Raw genomic sequence first — 5428 nt, 5'->3', positions numbered from 1 at the left:
CTAACAATTTCACATGAACAAACTGAAAAATTAACAAAACAATGAACACGAACAAAACAAAAATCAAACATTTACCGATTTTAGATTCGAGAATATCAAAACGAAATACGGACAAAAATAAAACTCAAAACCCACTAACCGGATCGAAACGACGAACAATGACTGACCAACGACGAACTCGTATGGACTATTTTGACGACCCCAACCAAAGCTCGAACAAACAAGATGGTTTGATTCTCATTTTCGGACCGGACTGAAGCAGCAGCGATGGGTTTCTTTGGACGTAGCAGAAGCAGCAAGAAGCAGAAACAGGAGCAGTGAAGCAGTAGCAGCTCGTCGAAGGTCGTTCATGGCGGAGTGACAGTGGAGCATGGAGGTTGTTCTTGGCTGGTGGTTTGAAGAAGAAGCCGCAGCAAAGGCAGCAATGGGGTCACTGGAAACGCAGCAGCATGAAGTGAGGAAGAATAAGCAGCAACGTTGGTTAGAGCTCGACGAAGAAGATGAAGCAAGGGCAACGATGGTGTTATGGTGGAGCTGGGGGCAGCATGGTCGTCGAGCAGCAGGTGAAGCTGAAGACATGGCGACCAACAACCATGCGAGCTCATGCTCGAGCTCGACGAGGCAGCTGAAGATGAAGCAACGACAATGGTCGTTTGGAGCTCGTTCGACGATGGTGTTGGAGCTTGTTCTGGGCGTGAAGAGGTGGAAAGGCTGCCATGAATGCTTGGGGTGTTTGGAGAAGAAGAAAAGAGGGTGGGGGCGGATAGTTTAGTTTAGGTTTTAGGGTTTTTTTAGTTTGTTTTTTTGTTTTTTTGTTTTTGTTTTGTTTTGGGAAAAATGAAAAATGAAGAGGGGTTGGGTATTGGGGTTATGGGGCGGACCGGGTCGACCCGTGTGGAGATGGACCGGATCATGGGGAAGGTTGGGCAATTATTTGGGCTTGTGGTTTGAAATTGAAGAAGAGGCCCAATTCCGATTTTCTTTATATTTTTGCTCTCTTTTCTTCTTTTATTTTTCTAAAACTAAATTATAAAAATACTTAAATTATTATTAAGAACTAAATTAAGTTATAAAAGCGCAAATTAACTCCCAATAACAATTAACGCACAATTAAGTAATAATTAAGCATAAAATTGTATATTTGGACATTAAATGCTAAAAATGCAAAAGATGCCTTTTTTTGTAATTTTTAATTTTTGTTAAACAAACTTAATTACTAACAATTATAGAATCAAATCCTACATGCAAAATGCGACATATTTTTGTATTTTTTATTAATTTAACAAATAAACATGCACAGACAAATACAAATAATTATCCAAAATGTCACAAAAATTCTCAAAATTGCACGCCAAGGAAAATCATTTTATTTTGAATTTTTTGGGAGTAATTATCATATAGGGCAAAAATCATGTGCTTACACTACTCACCATTTCAATTTCAATTCCCAACACAATCACCACCATGTGTACGGTATGACATTCAATCAAGACCCAATCGGCTAGGCCGTCTCATATGGAACATCAACCACAATCACTATTTATGTTCCAATACAATCACCAATATATGTACGGCATGGCGTCCAATCATGACTCGATCGGCTAGGCCATCTACTAAGAGATATCAAGCATAGTTTATATTTCAATTACAATTTCCAATAGAGTCACCACCATGTGTACAGTATGACATCCGATCACGACCCGATCACCTAGGCCACCTCATAAGAGGCATCGACCATAACTATATTATTCTACATGGTGCATTGGCCATATTTCATATTTCACATTTAGTAATCATTGCTCTGTATCCCATATTTCGTATTTTGCTTTCAACAATCATCATAGATTTCCAACAACAAGGCATTTCCTTTCATAACATTTAAGCACATTCTAAGTAATTGAGAGTTTTAGGTATATTGAGATTTCTTACAGAGATGTCATTAGCTTTCATTTGAAACATAACTTCATGTCAAGATATATAGACATGCAACCCATACTTTGTACATGTTCTTCAAATAAGAGTATAACATAACAAGAGCATTTAAATTACATATTGATCAAGAATTTATTTTGGTACAAGCTTATTCGAAATGTTCGACTCGCAATGAGAAAACCGGGACTTACATGGATATTGTGGGGTTCAATTATAAGAAGAGGGGGGTTAGCCATACATACTTGGATTCAGCCCTTTAGTGCTTTTAAAAAACCCCCCACTACTCTTACAACTTTAATCTACATCAACATAATTCAATTGGACCAATGTTAGTAAAATTTTCAAGGTTTTTGGTCATGTTGGCATTTTATCAAACACCTAAAGTCCATAGCATTCTACACTTCTAGTAATGGTGTTCCTTCATCCAACAATCCTTCCATCCCACCAACAAGATATAATACAACATCCTCTGACTGCTAATTGCCTTCTTTAGCACCATTATAATAACCAATGAGCTCACATCCACAAAATATCACTAATTAACTCATTATAAAATCTCTACAACACCCAATAATCTAGTTTAAGTATTTATAGCTTCCAATAACCATCTAATAAGTTATAGTACTTATTTCTTGCTTATATATTCACTAACAATGCATTCATGTAGGTTTAAGGGTGGAAGATTACCTCTTGTAGACAATCTTGAAAGTCAACTTTTGATGTATTCTTGAGATTTTTAAGAAATCCTATGGAATTCAATCAAAACCTTTTTGTGAATAGTGATTGATAAGTGAAATCATCATAAAAACTCACCTTTAGTGTATATTGGAAGCCTTGGCTGAATGGTTGATGGAGAGAAAAGCCTAGTCTTGAAATTCTTTTATTTTTCTCTCTCCCTTCTCAAGTATTAATAGACGTGGTACAATATTTTTCAACTGCTGCTATCCCTGTGCTATAAGGCTTTAGCTCACTGGTTTGCTAAAATCAGGTATATTATTTTTTAACTGGTGTTATCCTTGTGCTATAAAGCTTTAGCTCATTGCTTTGCTAAAATTCTCAACTTACCTCATGTGCTATGGGAAGATAGCTCACTGTATTTTCTTTAGCTTTTATTGCTTTGAAATTAGAATCCAAGTGATCCCTATCATTAAAACGCTCAAGATTAATAAAATAATTATCCCGAAGTATTCAAATAACTTTATCCACTCCACTAATTTCTCATGTAGTTCGGGTCTACATAAAATTGTATTCTAAGCTCAAAATTGCTCGATTTAGGTATGGAAATTCATGGGGCTTTACATCTTTCCTGAAGATATTCCTAATGGATTTCCACCTTTGCGTGGCATTGAGCATCAAATTTATTTTGTGCCTGGATCACAAATCCCAAATAGGCTTACTTATAGGAGCAATCCAGAAGAGACAAAAAGAGCTTCAAAGGCAAATTGAGGAGTTTCTTGAGAAAGGCTTTGTGAGAGAGAGAGCATGAGCCCTTGCTCTGTTCTCGTCCTATTGGTACCCAAAAAGGATGGAACTTAAAGGATGTGTGTGGATTGTAGAGCAATCAACAAGATAACGGTAAAGTTTTGTCATGCTATTCCTGATCTTGATGACATGTTGGATCAATTACATGGATCCAAAATCTTTTCTAAAATTGATCTAAAAAGTGGTTGCCTTCATAGTCGAATGAATCCTGGAGATGAATGAAAAACTGTTTTATGACCAAATATAGGCTTTATGAGTGGTTTGTTATGCCTTTTGGTTTGACTAATGCACCTAGCACTTTCATGAGATTAATAATTCATATCTTTAAGGTTTTCATGGAAAATTTGTTGTGTACTTCGATGACATCTTGAACTTTTCTAACTCTATAGAAGAGCATGTCAACTAGCTGTCCCATCCCCATATCTTTGTAATAAATTCACTTGTACTATATTGGGATTCCCCCTCATATATAAAGAGGATCCTTGTCATTTTGTAAATATCTATTGCTCAATACTAAATACACAAGAACATTCTCTCTGCTCTTTAACACATTCTCTTGATCTTATTACTTTATTTATTGCTCATATTTATTGTATTTTATTTATTGTTCTCCATTTATTGCTTATTAATGGCCATAAAGAGTCGTCATTGATTTATTTGTAAATGTTAGTATCCATCGACCACCCTCAATAGCTCCTAGTCAAGCTTCGGACTTGAACCCGAGGCCCTCGAATAAGCAAGCTCAAGGCCCCGATTATTAATCATTCGGTCTAGTTGTCACCTTGCTCTCTAGCTCTTTTCCTGATTCCAAGTACATCACTTAACATCTATTGCCCTAACAACTAGCATAAAAATATATCACGTATTTTTAGAATCACTAAATCAAATTTAATTGTTATTACCATTTTCAAAGTAAAGAGTTTGGCGCCCACCGTGGGGCTAAAAATAATAGTGATTATTTTCTTGCTGGTTTAACTACGTAACCCAAGCTATCTTTCACACTTTTTCTTGTTCAAGATCTTCAATTTTAGGTCAAAATGTCCAACTCAGTAAATGGAGGCGGAAACAACAATCTTGAGTACCATAGAGAAAATGGTGTGGATGTTCCAGGTGTTGGTGTACCACCGCGATCCTTGAGAATGCACCAGAACCAATTCTCATGGACGCGGTCTCATGCGATGCTCAACACATCGATGTAAGCTTCCACACTAATAGGAGCGTGCACCAAGGAGACCAACAAGAAGCTCAGGAAACCCCGGCTAGCGAAGAACGGGAGGTTAGCCTTCACGTTATTTTTGAAATATTTCAGGCACAACAGCTAGTGATTGCTCAGTTGCAAAGTCACCGGAAAACTCCCAACACGATAGCGCCGGGGACGGCTCCCCTAGCCGAGCAAGTACCGGAGAGATCAAGCAACAAGTCGGCAGTCGATACCGCCATCGTAAAGATGCTCGAGGACCTCACAAAGAGGATCAAATCGGGTGAGAAGAATATAGAAGCCAACGACAAAAAGGTCGAGACCTACAACTCTAGGGTCGACGAAATTCTGGGCGCACCCCTGATCCTGAAAGGTGTGGATTCAAAGAAGTTCATACAAAGGCCGTTCCCAGAGGAAGCAGCTCCAAAACCCATTCCAAAGAAGTTCAGAATGTCAGACCTTCCGAAGTACAATGGAACCTCAGACCCCAATGAGCACGTTACTACTTACACCTGTGCAGTGAAGGGCAACGACCTAAAGGACGACGAGATCGAGTCCGTCTTGCTAAAAAAGTTCGGGGAAACACTCTCGAAAGGGGCCATGGAGTGGTATCACAACCTAGCTCCTAACTCTATAAACTCATTTTCCATGCTAGCACATTCTTTCATAAAGGCACAAGCAGGTGTCATCAAAGTAGCAACAAGGAAGTCTGACATCTTTAAGATCAAGCAGAGGGAGAACGAGATGCTGCGAGAGTTCGTATCTCGCTTTCAAATGGAACGAATGGAACTATCACTAGTCTCCGATGACTAGGCA

Source organism: Nicotiana sylvestris, chromosome 9 (genome assembly GCF_000393655.2).
Source record: "Nicotiana sylvestris chromosome 9, ASM39365v2, whole genome shotgun sequence".
Classification (NCBI taxonomy): Eukaryota; Viridiplantae; Streptophyta; class Magnoliopsida; order Solanales; family Solanaceae; genus Nicotiana; species Nicotiana sylvestris.
This window is presented reverse-complemented; position numbering follows the sequence as displayed.